Here is a 21,109-nt window from a genome sequence, read left to right on the forward strand (position 1 = left end):
TATTAGTCACTAATGTTTAACACATAGAATCTGCAAATATCACTTCAAGGCATGTATACACTTTCTTGTTCCCCTCCAGACACATTAAGGAAAACTTTCCCTAGTTCACACAGTAAGTCTTTTCTAATGACATTATTGAACAGTTTTGGAACATGTCATTCTGTTTCAGGACCTACAGTTACACTCAAAGGTTCTGATATGTGCTTATTCCCAACTCTAATAATCATTAAAGCTTTTGGCTATATTTACAAAGGGCTATGTACTTTGTCTATCAAGAACTGACAGTCAGTCAGAGTCTGCATTCTCCCCTTCTCCCTTTTCTTATAGCACCGCAGCTCCTATGTTTTTACTGTCTGACTGCTCAAAGTCTTATATGTGTCACATTTTTTTCAATAGTTAAAACATTTTATTCCACTTGAAAAATTAAGTAAAAGAAGTTAAACAACCATATACAAACATCTTCATTAAGATTATACCTGGTTTAATTGTATTCATCCACTAAATATTATTTGAACTAAATATTGTCTTTGCATAATTATTGCAGCTGGCCAGTTCTGCAAATCAATACAAGACAACATGTATATATGAAAATTTGCTGCATATAATTTACCATCAATAATTCTGTGTAATTTCAGTGGAGAACACAATAAACCTTATACACACAAAAGTTCAAAATACAACATTTACCTTTAACTACACATTGTACACTATTGCTCTGACAAAATCATACAGCAGAGACACATTGAACACTGACAATCAACCACTAATTAAAACTTCAAAAATATTCCCTCCTAAGGTAGAAAACCCACCATGCAAACTTCTAATATCTCCTTACATACCTCCAGCACCTCTTCAGTATTTATACACATTTTCATGAGCATTACATTCTGAACCATCTAACAAAGAAATACATTTCCTCTCAATTATTCCTATTTTTACAAAATTGTGTAATATACAATTACATTGTCTATGGGTACTCGCTGATAACAAACACTAAAACATGATTTACCCTACTTAAAATGTCACTTAAGGAATATAAAGCACAGTTCTTAAGGTATCACTTAATCTTAAATCATTAAAACACAAACTTTTCTAACACATACTTTTGTCAGTCCATCTATCAGTATTCCTATACCCCTCTTACATGCAGCTCTTGTGTCTGTATTTTAGTGCTGCTTGAGTGACCAACAATCTTTGCTCATGTGTCCCACCTTTCCACATTTGAAACATTTTATTCTTTTACCCCTTGCACTCTTTTTCTTATTTTTTGCTCTTTTTCTTCCCTTACTGGGAGATTTAATTTTAAGTTTTTAATTTCTTTTTGATAATTATCCTCTAGTGAAGCCCTTTATTTTGAGTTAGTCGGGGCCATTTAGTATGATATGTATTACAAAAAGGACCATGGTGTTGATTCATATATTCTGCTGGGGAACCCTTTGGCCATTTAAGATTAGTAGAATAGCCTTTAGAGGAACTATGTCCCATTTTAAATTGATTTTTTACTTTTTACTATTTATTTTTTTTAAATGTCACTTGGGTTTTTTACTTACGATTAACACAAATTCTAAAAAAAAAACTAAAACAGCAAAACCAACAAACAGAACAAAAGAGAATTGTATTGAATCAGGGGAACCTCCACCCCAACCTGGCAACACTACACCATGTGTTTGCCCTCAAAGGAACATTATACACTCATTTTTTCTTTGCATAAATGTTTTGTAGATGATCTATTTATAAAGCCCATAAAGTTGTTTTTTTTTTTTAATGTATAGTTTTGCTTATTTTCAAATAACACTGCTCTGACTTTCAGACTCCTAACCAAGCCCCAAAGTTTTATGAGAATACCGTCAGCTACCTACTCCAGCTTGCTCCTGTTTGTGTAAAGGGTCATATGAAAAAGAAGGGGGATGTGGTGTGTGTCTTATTTTCCACTTGCAGTGGGCTTTCCAGCTACCTTTTCAACAGAGCAAACTGAGAGCTTCTAAGTAAGTTTTTAAACAGTTTTATACTGGATTTTTATATCAGTATCTGTGCATCTTATTCTTTATAATAGTGTCTATTACACGCAGTTAAATGAAAATGAGTGTATATGAGTATATACTGTCCCCTTAAATGACTGCTGCAGTCTTACATCTACCCAGGATAGCCCCTTCCTAAGATTAACAATATTTTCTTCACTGGGAATACTATCAGTGCTCACACAAGAAATAAAGCCATCTAATCAGGACTTATCAAAGAGGTTTTCCAAAACAAATAATCAGAACAGGTAACTATGTGTCCTTTTAGGGTGTCTGCCAGGTCACAGTTTCGGATATAGGTTTGTCACAGTTCCCCTTGCATTCAAACACTGACTGGTTAACGTCTGGTGGGACTTGCAGTCAGGTTGGGGTGGCTAGAACTGTAAACCCAGTTTCCTAATCCCAGTTGCCTTTAAATAGACACCCTCCTAGGTCACAAGTTTTAACTTTTTTACAAAAACAATTTACACAATACAACACATAACATTAATAAATCAATAAACAAAGCCTTTTAGGATAGCGTCACCCAGACCGCCAAACAGCTCTGACCCCTTACCCAGAGACACTCAATTACTGTTAAACTAAAAAAAAAATGTTCTTACCATTCAGAAGACCGGTCTAAATTGAGTGTCCCTGGAGCAGAAAGTCTTTGCCACTTGGACTGCTGTCTGAGATTTTGCCATCCTGCCGACTACGCCATGTGTTGGTGATATACTCACCCTGGACTCAATAACTCCTTCAGACCAAGACAGGTTAAAAAGAGTTTGTTTATTGATTACACACTGCAGTATGGAGAGAAACAATACAAAGTTTTCTCTGAGGGGGTCAGTCCCCTTCTCAGGTATTTATACATTCCACATCTAGGCTATTTACAGTTTATGAAGGGTTTTAACAAATATGGTTACAACGTAAGTAAATAACAGTTCTACACATCAGAATTGTAGGTTTTACTGTGTTTGACAATACATAAAAAAAGGCAAAGGTCAGGGATGAACTAGATACATTCCCAATGTTTACAATGAGTTGTGTACATACATTTGTATATTTGGCATATCAAGATAACCAGGAAACTTAAGTTTTTACTGATACTAGCTGGAATGCAAGGACTTAAACAAGGATAGAAAAAGATTAGATTTAGAAAAAATAAACAGACACACTCAGAACTAGCTACATTTTATAGCCCTATTAACCAGACTGGCCGCTCCTGACTAATAATGCCTGCATACAAATTAACCCATTCAGACCTCACAAGGCACTGCAAAAAACAGAGACAGATATTGCTTATTATTTTCAACAGTATCTTTTGTTAAAAAGAAGGGTTGTAAGCTCGGGAATGTGCACGTCTGAAGCACTGCATGGTAGCAGTTTTGTTGGTATGTTATCTTATTTCCTGCAATGTAGTGCTCCAAACACCTACCTAGGTATATCCTCAATAAAGGATACAATGAGAACAAAACAAATTTGATAATAGAAGTAAATTAGAAACTGTGAAAAAGCCCCTTTTCTAATATAGGGTTGGTGACTAAAATCAGTGTCAGGCTTTTCCTTATAATCCTATTTAAATAATTATACTTACACCAGTCTTATATAAAGGATACATTTATTAAATGACAAATCTATACATGAGTGGTGAGAGAAGCGTCTAACATACAAGGACCTATCTACACTATAGACTAATGCCTGTGGGTGGGTGCATGCGAAGAAAGCTGAATTCTGTCTATTACCTTTTGTTGTTATTAGCCCTTGCTTTTTCTTCTCTTTCAAGCTGCTTCTCAAAACATATGTATAGCCAAACAGCCACACCATGAAGACAGTCCCAGCCAATCAACTCCATCCATCTTCTGTTTTATAACAATTCATCTGTTGAGTTAACTGCCTGTAGATGTCGCTGTGGTCCAAGAAATTAGTTTTCCTAATGCCATCTGACCTTTGTGACACATCTCAGGACTGACCTTATCTGAGTCCTTTTGAAGATTTGTGATGCCAATGTCCTGTCCTGTGTCTTTTGAAGCTTTATGACATTTGATTTTCTGTCCTCAGGAAGGAGAGCAGGTCTCATCTGTCTTATCTACATTGGATGGTAGCCTTTGATACTTCTGTTCATGCCTTGGGGTCGAGTTGCTTGATATTATCTCTTGGAAACTAGTTTATTCAAAAGTGTTAAGCTTTCCTTACTATAGCAAAATGTGATTTTCCAGTTATACAGTTATTACATATCCCCTCTTTGTGTCTGTATGACACACATGCATCCTTTGTGTTGCAATAGAAAAATCATTATTGATCTTCGTCCTTGTGTCCTCTTCAGATCTGTGGCTTTATCGGTGTGGTGTATGGCAATTTCTGGTTTAGAGCTCAGTTGTGAGGAAAAACGTATTGACCTATCTAAAGTGTATATCTAAATTATGTCTAGCCTTGGATATTAAACACTTCAGCACTCTATAGAATACAAATACAAATGATAGAAACAATATGCACCACATAGTTCACAAAAGGGACAATGAAGGGTCTACAAAAACAATGTTGTTATTAGATGTGGAAATAGAATGGACCCTATCACACACAGATTATTTGGAATTCATAATTTAGATTAATATACCACACAATAGATTTACATTTTGTTGTTGGGCTTATTTCTTTGTGTAATCAGTCTTAAAGTTTGACAACAAAATGTGACATATTTATTATTATAAATTGTATAGGTGACTCAATTCATGAAAATACAGTCATAACCTAAATGCACTGTAAAATAGTGTCACAATGTTGGTGTTATGTTTTCTTTACTTCATCATTCAGTTGTTACAAAGCATACATTACCAATATTAATTAAAAGGTTGTCAGTTTAAAAGTACCTGTGTTTTGAGCATGGAACACAATTATTTGAATTATGCTGAATGTCATTAACCATGTAAGGAGCTTATTTTTGTTACTGAACCAAAGTCTACTATCAATTATCATTAAATGGATGCACCACAAAATGTGCAATGCATGTCTCAATATTAAGACAACATTTAAATTAAATTTATGTAGGATGAATATAGATAAAAAAAGTTCAGCAGCAATATAAATCAGATCAAACCTAGAACTCTTTTTTTCCATTCCTACATTGCACCATTTACATAGCATAATGCTTTATTGCTACACAGGTAACCCAGTTGTCTAGCAGACATGATAAAACACTACTCAAATATTATTCAGTGGAAGCAGCATCATGATCTTCTTGAAACACACTTTCTTGAAAATAATATATATATGTATGTATTCCCATAAATTAATGCTATGATTTCATGCAGATTTTAACATGTACCATTATTATCCAGTTAGACTTATTTTGCTTAATATTATACATTCTTGATTTACACATCTATAACACCTTAAGTTAAATTAAATGACCATTAAATACAGTATAATTGCAAGTAAGAAGTGCATTATAAAAAGACAATGCAATATCGCTTACTCTGATCTTCAAAAAAGCAGTAGATTTTCAGAATTTATTATTATTATTATTATTACTGTTATTTTTTTTTTCATTTGACTACCTTTGTATCATGTAACAGCTATCAGCCAATCACAGAATAGTATACACTGTGACCATACACATCTGCTCAGTAGGATCTGATCCCCCAGAAAATGTGCATATAAAAAAACTATAAAATCTGACAATGTAGGTAAATTGAAAAGTCTCCCAAAAATGAACTAATTTTGATTTTAGTGTCTCTTTAAATAACGTTAGCATCTCCTGACATCGGAGCAATTGCAGATTGTTGTATTTGTTTATATTTAACACAATATAGTTTGGAAATACAACACTCCCCTCTTTTATGGAGTTAAGAGCTAAGCCTCCATAAAGATAGAAAAAGAAACAACAAATAAACAAATAACAACCCATCACAAACTGTGTATTTTTTCTTATTTACAGACAAATACCAAACCACCCACTCCTTTTATAAATTATGTTATGTAATCATCACAATAATCACACCCATTGTGATAAACATTAGGTATTTTCTGTCTTAAAGGGACAGTCAACACCAGAATATTTGTTGTTTTAAAAGATACATAATCCCTTTATTACCCATTCCCCAGTTTTGCATAATCAACACTTTTATATTAATATACTTTTTACCTATGTGATTAACTTGTATCTAAGCATCTTCTGACAGCCTCCTGATCACATGACATTTTATTTATTTAATTATGTTAAATCAAATGTAGTACCCTCTATGTCAGCATTGAATAATATGTTTTGGGATAGATGTTTAAAAATCATAATAAAACAAACAAACCATGATGAATATCGGTACCACCCAAGGACTTTTGCTCAAACCAATTTGTGCCCAAGTGAGACTTTAAACCAGCACATACACAAGATGTTTTTAACTTTGAGGAATGTAAGGGAGCATTTTGCCTTGTTTCACTGTAGTCAAACATGCTATTAGATATTTAGTTCAAAAAGATATGCTTGAGCTGTATGGAAAAGTGTCTGCAAATGGAGAGAAATGTATCTTTCACCACAATATTTTTTAAACCATGTTTCCCAATTTGTTTAAACATGCAACCTTACCATTTGTTAAATCCCTTACCCAGTGTTATAAAAACCCCCTGTGTGCACACCCTTGCTGAGAAAGGGATTGCCTGGATGATATCAAAGACAAAGTAAAGTGAAATATGAACATCCACCCCCCCCCCTTTTTATGGAGGTAGAAACAACATTCTACCTCCATAAAATAAAACACTACTGATCAACTTTTTAAGACAAACAAAAATAATAATCGATTAATTATAAAATTTAGTTTTCCCCCTAAGTTTCCTGCTTGTAAAAACTCTTTGTATCTAAATCCTTTGTAATGTTTATTAATCTATTTATAGTAAAACAAGTTTGCAAACCACCTAGAAAAACAAATAGTGGTATCTCATTCATTTAAAAATAAATAAATAAATTAAAAAAACAAAAAAACATAGTACATTCCATTGCATGTAGAAAATAAAAAATAAAATGACTAAATCTAAAAAAAAACCTGAAGGTTAAAATTTTTTTTTTTGAATAATTGAAGGAGAACAAAATATGCAAGGGTATTAAAAATAAAGAGCACCAGTAAACAATACTAATGCTCAATGATTTGCTTTGCTCTCATCTTTACTGGACTTCTTGTCCTTACCCCTCTTTGTATAAAGAACAAACAAACAAAACAAAAAAATTACAGAGGGAGACACTGAACATCATACAAATTACACAAACATAACATAAAAATGACAAATGTAACATAAATGTGCAGTTATAATCTCTTCACCTGTAAATGGAGAAAATTATAATTAAAAGACCTAAACAAAAGAGAAAAAAAAAAAGAGAAAAAAAATAAATAAAATTAACCTGATGCCCAATATGTCCTGCATGAAATAAAACGTGTCACACTCATGGAGAGAAAAACAAAAATAAAAATAAAATATAGATTTTTCAATTGGGTGCCATATATATATTTAGGCCTAAATATGAATTAAATTGTTTGCAAACAATTTATTGTTAAGGTCAACATATGGCATGACTCTAACACAGATAACATTTCTTTTCTATACACAGGTAAACGTTTATTTATTTCAGAACTGCCTGCAATAACAGAGTGTGTTCCTTTTAATTTTTCCTGAAAAACAAGAAAAAAATAGTGTCAGGACATAGAACAAATAACCACATACAACAAATAACAGTTACACTGACTGTGCCACCTTATTTATAATACTTATTTACTTCAAAGTGCTAAATTGCTCTTAAAGGTGGTGAGAACATAGTTTTCCAACCTCTTTCAGGGTTCCTGTATTGATTCTCTGTTAAAGTAAGATTGTCTAAGTATAATAGTTAGCTAACAAGCTAATTTATAAATATTTTGCTTTGCAAGGGTTGCAGTTTATAAAACAAAATAACTGTTGGTTTGTATCTATCTATTTTTATTTTTTTAATTCATTTTTTTTTCTTGTTTCCTGTGTGGTTAATTAGGAGTGGGATTTTTTTCAGCTGTTTGGGCCTAGCTAGACTATACATTTAGCACATTTACGCTGGTAGCTTGCTCTTTCAGGATTGCTGTATTGATTCTCTGTTAAAGTAAGATTGTCTGTTTAAGTATAATAGTTAGCTAACCAAGCTATATTATAAATATTTTGCTTTGCAAGGGTTGCATTTTATAAAACAAAATAACTGTTTGTTGGTTTGTATCTCTCAATTTTTACTTTTTTTTTTTATTCTTGTTTCCTGTGTGGGTAATTAGGGGTGGGATTTTTTTCAGCTGTTTGGGCCTAGCTAGACTATACATTTAGCACATTTACTCTGGGTGCCTGCTCTTTCAGGGTTGCTGTATTGATTCTCTGTTAAAGTAAGATTGTCTGTTTAAGTATAATAGTTAGCTAACCAAGCTATATTATAAATATTTTGCTATGCAAGGGTTGCATTTTATAAAACAAAATAACTGTTTGTTGGTTTGTATCTATCCATTTTTACTTTTTTACTTTTTTTTGTTTCTTGTTTCCTGTGTGGTTAATTAGGGGTGGGATTTTTTTCAGCTGTTTGGGCCTAGCTAGACTATAAATTTAGCACATTTACTCTGGGAGCTTGCTCTTTCAGGGTTGCTGTATTGAATCTCTGTTAAAGTAAGATTGTCTGTTTAAGTATAATAGTTAGCTAACCAAGCTATATTATAAATATTTTGCTATGCAAGGGTTGCATTTTATAAAACAAAATAACTGTTTGTTGGTTTGTATCTATCCATTTTTACTTTTTTACTTTTTTTTGTTTCTTGTTTCCTGTGTGGGTAATTAGGGGTGGAATTTTTTTCAGCTGTTTGGGCCTTGCTAGACTATAAATTTAGCACATTTACTCTGGGAGCTTGCTCTTTCAGGGTTGCTGTATTGAATCTCTGTAAAAGTAAGATTGTCTGTTTAAGTATAATAGTTATCTAACCAAGGTAGTTAGCCAAACAAGGGTTTGGGGTAACCAAGGGGAAATATAATTATTTTATACTTTTAAGTTAAATATTTTAGCAAGAATGTGTGAGAATCTTATTCAGTGTACAGCTTGCCATATGTTTGCATCACTGGAGCAGCCACTTCAGGGATTATGTTTGTGGTAAATGTGAGCATATTGTCTCTTTAGAAACTCATATTGGAGTTCTGGAGGAGCGAATTGCAACACTGCATGAAATTCAGACACTTGAAAGGGAAATGGATAGGATTGAGCTAATTGTTAATGGTTCTAGCAGTGGGAATGGGGAGGATTCAGATGAGGAGACTCCAGGATGTAGCTGGGTTACAGTTAGAGGGCGAGGTAAAGGTAAGCGGAAGAGACAGGCCAGTTCTGAACTGGTACACCCCAACAGATTTGCCAGATTAAGTGAAGATGTTGGGGATATCCGTTCAGGGGTGGCAGTGTCAGAGAGGGCTGTGTTGCCTAGTATAGTGAACAGTCCTTTAGTTGTGGAAGAGCAGCATACTATGGTGGGCAGTCCTTCAGACATGGTAGAGGGGCATACTGTAGTTAGCAGTCCTTCAGTCATGGAAGAGGGGCATACAAGTCAGGGCCTGAGACAGATGTTGGTGGTAGGAGTCTCTATTATTAGGAAGGTTGATAGGGTAATTTGTCATCCAGACCCTTTAAATAGAACAGTTTGCTGTCTTCTAGGGGCTCGTGTTAGGCATATTGTGGAGCATATTGATAGATTGTTAGAGGGATGTGGGTCTGATCCTGCAGTCATGGTACATATTGGTACTAATGAAGGAATCAGCGGGAGATGGAGAGTCCTATAAAATGACTTCAGGGAGTTAGGTAGCAAGCTTAAAGCAAAGACCTCCAAAGTAATATTTTCTGAGATATTACCAGTGGGGTGTGCTAATTCAGTAAGGCAGAAGGAGCTAAGGTCTGTTAATTCATGGTTAAAAACATGGTGTAAAAATGAAGGGTTTGACTTTTTAGAGCACTGGGCTGATTTTTCACTAGGGTACAATTTGTACAACAAGGATGGATTGCATCTGAATGACATGGGTGCAGGTGTGTTGGGGGAAAGGATGGTAGCAAGTTTAGAGAATCTTTTAAACTAGGCAAAGGGGAGGAGGGTCAGCTAGAACACAATAGAATAGAGAGATCAGTCTGTGAATCTGTCAGTCCTTTGATATCTCAAGGAAGAGATGACTTAATAAATGTCACATTAGAAAGTATGGAGGAAAGCACACCAAGTATCTGCTGAAAGCACATAAAAATTAAATGTATGACAACAAATGCAAGAAGCATGACAGGTAAAATGGGGGAGCTGACACTCTTAGTTGCAGAAGAGGACTATGATGTTTTCAGTATAACAAACTTGGTGTGGGATGATTCCCATGACTGGGCAGTTAACTTAGAGGGCTATACTTTATTTAGGAGGGACAGAAATAATAAAAAGGGTGGAGGAATATGCATGTATATTAAACCTAACCTTAAACCTACAATGAGGGAAGATATTTCTGATACAGGCAACAATGAGACCCTGTGGGTGGAAATAAAGAGTGGGGGAAAAAATCCTAAAAAAATATTACTAGGAAATATTACTAGGAACATGCTACAAGCCCCCCAACATTAGTGTCCTGGATGAAACTCAACTACTAATACAAATAGGTAAGGCTGCAAATAACAGTGCTGTAATTATGGGAGATTTTAACTACCCTGATATAAACTGGGCCAATGAAACTAGTATTTCAGCTAAGGGGGATAGATTTATAAATGTTCTCAGGGATAACTTCTTGTCACAATTAATAGAGGAGCCAACTAGGAGTAACGCTATATTGGATTTAGTGCTATCAAATAATACAGATATAATATCAAACATAGAAGTCAAAGAACATTTGGGTAACAGTGATCATAACATGGTCACATTTGAAATTTCTTTTCATAAGCAGTGTCTTAAAGGCTTAATCAAGACGTTTAATTTCAAGAAAGCAAAATTCAACGATTTAAGGAAATCATTAAATAACATAAATTGGGACAAAGTATTCTCTAATAAAAATACAGAGGATAAATGGATAACATTTAAAACTTTGTTAAATAAATATACATATCAACAAATACCATATGGTTATAAAAATAAAAAATCCAAGCCAATGTGGCTGAATATAAATGTGTTAAGAGAAATTAGGAAAAAACGTAGGGCATTTAAATTATTCAAAGAAAATAGTACAGACTCAAAATTCCATATTTATAAGGAATGTAACAAAGCATGCAAAAAAGCAATCAAATTAGCCAAAATTGAAAATGAAAAATTAATTGCAAAGGATTCTAAATCTAACCCTAAAAGATTCTTTAAGTACATAAATAGCAAAAAATCTAAGAAATACAATATAGGTACATTAAAATGTGGGGAGGGTAGCATGATTAACAGTGACAGGGAGAAGACTGAGATACTAAACCAGTTTTTTTTCTTGAGTATACACAAGAGAGGAACCATTGGATGATACTTTGGAACAAAATAGAACATGCCTGCCCATACCATTAATTGGGTTATGTATAGAGGATATCAGGAACAAATTGGATAATATTAAGGAAAATAAGACTCCAGGCCCAGATGGAATACACCCAAGGGTGTTAAGGAAATTTAGCACTGTTATAGATAAACCTCTACTCTTAAGTTTTCAAGACTCATTATCCTCAGGCATGGTACCCAAGGATTGGCGTAAAGCTGATGTGGTGCCACTCTTCAAAAAGAGAAGTAGGGATGATCCAGGAAGCTATAGACCAGTTAGTCTGACATCAATAGTGGGGAAGATATTTGAAGGGATTATAAGGGATTATATTGATGAGCATATTCGTGTAAACAAGATTATGAGTTCTAATCAGCATGGTTTTATGAGAAATAGATCATGTCAAACTAATCTAATTAGATTCTATGAGGAAGTAAGTAAAAATATAGATAAAGGGGAATCAGTTGATGTGATATACTTAGATTTTGCAAAGGCATTTGATACAGTGCCACATGAGAGATTAATGCACAAAATTAAGGGACTGGGAATAGCTGAAAATGTTAGCTCAAGGATAAATAACTGGATAAAAGATAGGGAGCAATGAGTAGTAGTGAATAGGTCATACTCAGATTGGACAAATGTAATCAGTGGAGTCCCCCAGGGATCAGTTCTGGGCCCTGATCTTTTTAATATTTTTATAAATGACTTGGAGCAAAGATTAAATAGCGACATCTCTATTTTTTCAGATGATACTAAGTTAAGTAAGGTCATTAGGTCAGAGCAGGATGAACTTTCGTTACAAAGGGACCTGCAAAAATTAGAAGTATGGGCAGGTAAATGGAAAATTAGATTTAATACGGGAAAATGCAAGGTTCTACATTTTGGAAGTAAAATAAGCAGGCAACGTAATTATTTAAATGGGACAAGACTTAGCCAAACACAGGAGGAATGGGATATGGGGGTAGTAAAACATAACAAGCTAAAGATGGGTGCACAATGCAGGGCAGCAGCTTCAAAGGCTAATAAGATACTAGCATGTATTAAAAGAGGCATTGACTCAAGGGAGGAAAGCATAATTCTATCACTATATAAAGCCCTGGTAAGACCTCACCTTGAGTATGGAGTGCAGTTCTGGGGACCAATCGCAAAAAGATATTGCAGAAGTAGAAAAAGTTCAGAGAAGGGCAACAAAGCTAATAAGGGGATTGGAGAATTTAACCTATGAGGAGGGGCTAGTCAAACTGGGTCTGTTTTCTTTAGAAAAAAGGCGCTTAAGAGGTGACATGATTACTTTATTTAAATATATTTAAGGCCCATATACAGAGATGGCAGAAGCTCTGTTTATTCCAAGAAAATTGTTTGTTACCAGAGGTCACAATTTAAGGTTGGAGGAAAGGAGATTTAATCTCCTGCAACGGAAACGTTTTTTCACTGTAAGAGCAATACAATTGTGGAACTCATTACCAAAGAAGGTAGTGAATGCCATTACCCTAGATACATTTAAAAATGATTTGGATACATTTCTGTCTATAAACAAAATTCATGGATATGATTGCTAGTATTAAATGGGTCACCTTTTAGTGGGATTATTTAAGGTTAACTGGAGCTTTTTGTATATATTTTAGATTTGTATAGGTTGAACTCGATGGACTTTGGTCTTTTTTCAACCACATCTACTATGTTACTATGATACCTATTTGATATCTTTCTTGAATCGGTGTAATGTCCCTTTAACTGGAACTCCACCCCTAAAGCCTTTATAACCTCATTCTCACATCAACTCATTGCTTGATTATTTTGTTGCTTTGAGTAGTGCTAACCTTACTCATTTATTTGACAAGTCAAGTCTCTAATTCCTGAAAGGTGTAACTTTGCTCTGTGTTACTTCAAAACCTAGCTACCTAATTATTGCCTAATTTACACCTACCTGTTTGCTGATTCTGGTATTCATCTGAGTCTCCCTGTCAGCCCTGCACTACCTGTTTGGATCTACATTCCTGGCGTATTCCTCCGCCTGTTTCCTTTCACACTGAGGATTTCACACGCTGCAGCAGCACGCTAAGGATCTCAGCCGCTGTTCCTGTTTCTCTCCTGGAAGTCCTTCTCTCCTAGTATCTACACCGGATCATTCTCCTATTTGCCTATCTGTTCCACGCTAGAGCTACCGGTCACGCAAGTACTTTTGTTCTGAATACAAATTATTCTGCCATGCTGCTCTTTTCAATCATGCTTGCTAAATGTGCATTGTCTACACTGTCTGCAGTATACTTTGTCTAAGCAACTTAACTACAGCCTGTACTTACTACTAGCTCTCTGGGTCAATTGCTTCCATGTGTGCATAACTCTACTACCTGCTTCTCAAACCAGCCTAAGTGTATAAATCTGCTTGCTTTGACCTGCTAAGTGCTGCATATACAGACTTTACATTATTATTTGTGCATGCTACTTACCAACTACAGATAAATTAATATTCAGACTCTCCTAATGAATCTTATTATTTAACTCATTCCACCTATTCTTTCATATATATATATTCCTTTATTCATATATATATATATATATATATATATATATTCCTACTGCTGGGACTCAATTACTGAAGTAACTGCTGTAATTAATTAACCCTTTTGTTACAGACTTATAACATTAGGTGTTCCACTTTACAGCTACAAATAATCTGTTTTTCATTATATGAGAATTATAAACAGGTTATTACAATGGGAAACTTCATATCTATTTGGAAATAATTTCTTAATACTATTGATGTAGTTGATATCTGCATATTCCAGACCAGTTCTCACATGGCCCTTTTCATTAAACCAACAGTATTTCATTTTATGACCCCCTTTCCCACAAATAAAACAAACCTGGGAAGTATTTGCTCTGGGTGCATACATATATTGCTTCTTATGAAAAGATGGCATGAGATTTTTATATTTTGATTCTTTTCTCCAATCGTCCAGCATACAGAGAAATATTTTATAACTCCTTAAATTACCCAGTAAATTCCTATTAACAAAATCCATACCTTCATATTTTCCCGTTAGAATTCTTAACATTCTGGGATCGCCAATCTCTAACACTGAGATTACGAGTTTTGCGGTAACAGGGGTGCATTGCTAACGAGCCTTTTTTTTTTTACGCTCCCTTAAGACAACGCTAGTATTACAGGTTTTTTTAAACCTGGCATTAGCCGCAAAAAGGTGAGCGTAGAGCAAAATTTAGCTCCACATCTCACCTCAATACCAGCGTTGCTTATGGTAGCGGTAAGTTGGCTAAACGTGCTCCTGCACGATTTCCCCATCGGAAACAATGGGGCAGATTCAGCTGAAAAAAAACCTAACACCTGGAAAAAAAGCAGCGTTCAGCTTCTAACGCAGCCCCATTGATTCCTATGGGGAAACAAAAGTTATGTCTACACCTAACACCCTAACATTAATCCCGAGTCTAAACACCCCTAATGTTACACTTATTAACCCCTAATCTGCCGTCCCCGACATCGCCGACACCTGCATTATATTATTAACCCCTAATCTGCCGCTCCGGACACCGCCGCCACCTACATTATCCCTATGAACCCCTAATCTGCTGCCCGCAACATCGCCGACACCTACATTATATTTATTAACCCCTAATATGCCCCCCCCGATGTCGCCGCAACCTAACTACACTTATTAACCCCTAATCTGCTGCCCCATTGTCGCCGCTACTATATTACATTTATTAACCCCTAAACCTAAGTCTAAACCTAAGTCTAACACCCCCCTAACTTAAATATAATTTAAATAAATCTAAATAAAATAACTACAATTAAATAAATTATTCCTATTTAAAACTAAATATTTACCTATAAAATAAACCATAAGATAGCTACAATATAACTAATAGTTACATTGTAGCTAGCTTAGGGTTTATATTTATTTTACAGGCAACTTTTGTATTTATTTTAACTTGGTACAATAGTTATTAAATAGTTATTAACTATTTAATAACTACCTAGTTAAAATAAGTACAAATTTACCTGTAAAATAAATCCTAACCTAAGTTTCAATTACACCTAGCACTACACTAAATTAATTTACTAAACTACCTACAATTAATTACAATTAAATTAAATAAACTAAAGTACGAAAAACAACAAACACTTAATTACAGAAAATAAAAAATAATTAAATTTTTTTAAAACTAATTAAACCTACTCTAATCCCCCTAATAAAATAAAAAAGCCCCCCAAAATAATAAAAATCCCTACCCTATACTAAATTACAAATAGCTCTTTTACCTGTAAAAAAAAAATACCCCCCCAACATTAAAACCCACCACCCACACACCCAACCCTACCATAAAACCCACCCAATTCCCCCTTAATAAAACCTAACACTACCCCCTTGAAGATCACCCTTCCTTGAGCCATCTTCACCCAGCCGGGCTCAAGTGTTCCTCCAGAGGGGCAGAAGTTTTCATTCGATCCGGCCAGAAGTGGACCTCCAGACGAGCAGAAGTCTTCATCCAGGCGGCATCTTCTATCTTCATCCATCCGGAGCGGGTCCATCTTCAATCCAGCTGACTTGGAGCATCCTCTTCAAACGAAGTCCAAGCGAAGAATGAAGTTTCCTTTAAATGACGCCATCCAAGATGGCGTCCCTTGAATTCCGATTCTAGGATTCTATCAGCCAATCGGAATTAAGGTAGGAAAAATCTTCTTTTTAAGGCTAACGCAAACGTAATCTAGCCGTAAATTTGGTGCGCCTTTTAGTTTACAGTATAATTAATTAAATTTACTACAGAAAGCAAATGGCTCTTCAATTGGGTGGGGAACTACTGTGTCTAAAAATGATGTATCTGTTAAATCCACAGCAGTTAGTTGTAACAACATGTTAGCATGTGTCTCTTTGTCAGCCCATAACCCATTCTGCTGTTAAAGCTGCAGTGCTTTACTGTAGTATGCTGTCAGCCAGAACTTAAATAGATAAGGAGTCTGATCATCCAAGCTATACTGTGCTACACGTTGCTCAAAATTAAATATACAATGCAGGATATGCAATTTTGGGTCAAATAGTGGAATTAAAGCTTTTATTTCCCTAGCATACTTTTTATATGGGTCTTCTGGTTCACTAGTCAGCACAGAGGGAGTCTGTACACTCTCTCCAATAGTCTGAGACCCTGTTGTTTGTGGACTTTCTAATCTATCCTGGCACATGGTAGAAATAGTTTTTTTTACAATTTGCATTGTCCAGCTCTGTTGTGGTATTTACAGGAAACAATGGCAGTAGCTTGGATTTACTTTCTAATGTATTTGTTGTTACTTTAGCTTTTCTTTCTTTCTGTGGATGTTCAACTACATTCTCTGTCTGGCTAGATTCACTTCTGTGACAAACACCATGCTTTTTTCCTTAGCATAATTACTGTTTACAGATGTATCTCTTTCTGATAAAACAGGGGGAAATTCTAACCTTTCCAATGCACCTTTGTACTGTACAATAAGTTTAGCTAAATTACTATTATACTTTAATTTCTTATTCAGCACATACTTCTTAATTTTACAAGAAGCATCCTGAAATTGTTGCAACAAATCAATAAATAATTCTAATGCATTTAAATTATCTTTACACACATATTCAATAGTACTATTATTTGCACATCTGTTAATAACTTCCATCTCACCTGCTCACAAGGACTAGTCCAGAATTCTTGTTCTGATACAGTCTTCCTGTGCGCTCACCTCTGAGTCCTGACACAACTGTAGCTTGTACTGGGTTCTAATATAGAGTCAGTGACTAAAATCAGTGTCAGGCTTTTCCTTATAATCATATTTAAAGAATTATACTTACACCAGTCTTATAAAAAGGATACATTTATTAAATGACAAATCTATACACGAGTGGTGAGAGAAGCGTCTAACATACAAGGACCTATCTACACTATAGACTAATGCCTGTGGTTGGGTGCATGTAAAGAAAGATGAAGTCTGTCTATTACCTTTTGGTGTTATTTGTCCTTCTTTTTCCTCTTTCTCAAAACATATTTATAGCCAAACAGCCACACCATGAAGACAGTCCCAGCCAATCAAATCCATCCATCTTCTGTTTTATTACAATTCATCTGTTGAGTTAACTGCCTGTAGATGTCGCTGTGGTCCAAGAAATGAGTTCCTAATGCCATCTGACCTTTGTGACACATCTCAGGACTGACATAATCTGAGTCCCTTTGAAGATTTATGATGCCATTGTCCTGTCCTGTGTCCTTTGAAGCTTTATGACATTTGATTTTCTGTCCTCAGAAAGGAGAGCAGGTCTCACCTGTCTTATCTACATTGGATGGTAGCCTTTGATCCTTCTGTACATGCCTTGGGGTCGAGTTGCTTGATATTATCTCTTGGAAACTAGTTTATTTAAAAGGGTTAAGCTTTCCTTACTATAGCAAAATGTGATTTTCCAGTTATACAGTTATTACAGAAACTTTTTTTAAAATTGCAGGCTCTATCTGAATCACAAAAATTTAAATATTTCAAATTACAATCTTATGCATATTAAACAATATCTCAGATGGATTTTCAAAGAGATATTCTCATACAAATCTGGAGATGTCTAGACATATATATAGATTCATATACATATCTCACTATAAATAGATATATCAGTCCAAAATCATCACATATATAGAGAAATATTTATTTACAAATAAATAGAACATATTTCGTTATCAAAACATTCTTGCAATATAAAATAGATTAGGGTGTTAGTTGTTTTTTTTCTATTTGTCTTCTCCATTGACTGCTATGGGGGAATACGTGAACACACAAGCAATATGGCTTTTGGGTTACACGAATTAACACGTGCACAAAATAAGTTTTCTTTCGAATGGCATAGAGAGTCCATGAATCCATTCAATTACTAATGGGAATTCAACTCCTGGCCACCAGGTGGAGGCAAAGAACACCATAGCAAAGCTTCAAATATCCTCCCATTACCCACAATCTCCAGTCATTATTTGCCTGTGTAACATTGCAGGTGATGTGCGGAGGTGTCTGAAGAAATCAAGTTGTTAATCCTTTAATGGGTACTTTTCCCTGCAAGCAAGGATTGAGGTTATGCTGTGTCCATGTAATTCTCTTTAGTAAGAGTAATGGTGGCTTTTAGAAGTTGGAAGACAGAGAAGTGGTCTTTGCTTACCTTCCAACATTTTTGCTACCCCTATATAGAAAACCAAGGTTGGTTACTCAGTTTTTTTTCTTTATCTACAGGTCTGTCAGTGAGGATTCTGTCACACCTGTTTGCTGTACCTGCCCTACAGCGAATCCACAGGTAAGTGCTTTTACCTTCTAGGTGAGCAGGATGCCGCACTTAGGAGTTCCTTGTTTTTTTAATAAAAAGATACTTAGAGCACAATGTGGATCCTTATAGGACTGAATATCCCTTTTAAAGATTAGGGGATTTATTGGGCAGCAGTTCAGGGCACTGTTCTGTCATGTGAAGACTCTTTTGATTTTAGCTATGAGGATTTGTTTGCACAAGTTTTACCTTTTATTTAGTTTGGGTAATATCTCTTTAAGAAAGTTGTTGGACCGCACCTTACTTTTGAAGTTGTGATCATGTGACCGCTCTTTAACTTCCTGAGTGCTGATCAGTTTGTTTCTAGCTGGCTGTTTGGAAGCCGGATTTTCAAGGAGATAGACCAGATTTTCTAGCATTAGATCATTTTTCCTCAATGTAGCTTCTCTCTGATGTTTGCTGCTTTCTAGGATCTGCAGTTTTAAAAGGATTTATCTGCTGGTGTGGGTTGGATTCCTGGTTACCGGTTGGGTGAGTCTCTCCAGCATGGCTGGGGTGTAGAGGTGCTGGTTTAAATAATTATTTATCTATGCTTAGAATTTTATTATAATTTTTTATATTGAAATTAGAGTATAAGGGAAATACTATGGATGCCGATCACAAGCTTTCTCTGTCATTTGATAAATGTCTTTATTGTGCAGATGCCCAGGTTATACCTCCGGTGCAATTTTGTTCCCCTTGCCTTTATAAGGTTTTATTATCTAAGGATAAGGATTCCTTATCTGAGCCTTCTTTTTCTCTGGATAATGCTGTTCAGGGGTTGTCTCTGCCTTCTGTTAACATGTCCCAGTCTTTGACAGATACACATACAGTGCCCTGCGGTTCTTCTCAGTCAGTCTCTGGGAGTGTTTGTCTAAAGATTTTGCTGCATAGTTGACTTCTGCAGTTTCTGCAGCCCTAAGTGCTTTACCTAGTTCTGGTAAAAGGAAGAAGAAATCTAAGAATATTTCTATGGATTCTGATTTTGTTAGTCTTTCTCAGTTATCTTGCGAGGATCATTCCTCTGCACCTTCTGAGGGCAAGATCTCTGATTCAGAATCTGCAGTTCCTAGTACAATAGATTTTGAGGAGGTTAATTTTAGATTTAAACTGGAGCATCTCTGTTTACTTTTGGCTAATAAACTGAATAGAGTTTTTGTTGACAAACCTAAATCTGTGGATGTTTTTCCTGTTCCAGATCGCATGTCTGACATATCTCAGGAATGGGAGAAGCTGGGTGTTCCTTTTAACTTGTCTCCTGTGTTTAAAAAGATGTTTCCTGTGACTGATTCAGTGTAAGATCTGTGGCACGCGTTACTAGAGTAGAGGGAGCTATATCTACCTTAGCCAAGAGAACTACTATTCCTCTTGGGGATAGTTCCTCTTTAACCCCTTAATGACCACAATGTACCCTGTATGTCACTGGTCGTTAAGGGTTTTTTCAGGACATAATAGCACAAGTCTAGCAAGAACACACTATTAATGCCCTCCCTCCAGAAGGCTTTGTGGAATAGAGCAGTCTTAACGTTGGTGGCAAGAACGCGCTATAAAACAATCAAGTCCCAAAAAAAGGCCAGTGACATACAGGGTACGTTGCTGGTCCTTAAGGGGTTAAGAGACCCTATGAAGGGTTATTTAAGAAAAATATTTCTTCATCAGGGTTTGCAGTGGCAAGCGGTTGCTACTATTGTGACAGTTGTTGGTGTGACTGTTTGTCTGATCTAATTTCAAAGGAGACTACTATAGAGCAGATCCAGGATAGGGTCAAGGCTCTAAAGCTGGGTAATACTTTAATCTGTGATGCCATTCTGAAAGTTGTTGGCTGGGAGCCAAGATTTCTAGTTTTACGATACTAGCACGCAGAGCCCTTTGGTTAAAGTCTTAGTCTGTGGATGTGACATCCAAATCCAAGCTTCTGTCTCTACCTTTTAAAGGTAAGACTTTATTTGGTCCTGGTCTGGCAGAGATCATTTCCACGGTTACTGGTGGAAAGGGAGTTTTTTTACTACGGGATAAGAAGAATAGACCCAAGTGTCGTCTGACTTCTAATTTTCGTTTCTTTCGTAACTTCAAGGGACAGAGATCTTCCTAATCTTCTAAATCTGAGCAAGCCAAGACTTCTTGGAGAGCTAGCCAGCCCTTGAACAAGGCTAAGCAATCCAGAAAGCCTTCCGCTGAAACTGAGTCAGCATGAAGGGGCCGCTCCCAATCCAGTTCTGGATCAGGTAGGGGCCAGGCTTTCCTTTTTTCAGCAAGCTTGGTTTTGCAACGTTCCAGTTCCTTGGGCAGTGGATGTAGTCTCCCAGGAATACA

Source organism: Bombina bombina, chromosome 5 (genome assembly GCF_027579735.1).
Source record: "Bombina bombina isolate aBomBom1 chromosome 5, aBomBom1.pri, whole genome shotgun sequence".
Lineage (NCBI taxonomy): Eukaryota > Metazoa > Chordata > Amphibia > Anura > Bombinatoridae > Bombina > Bombina bombina.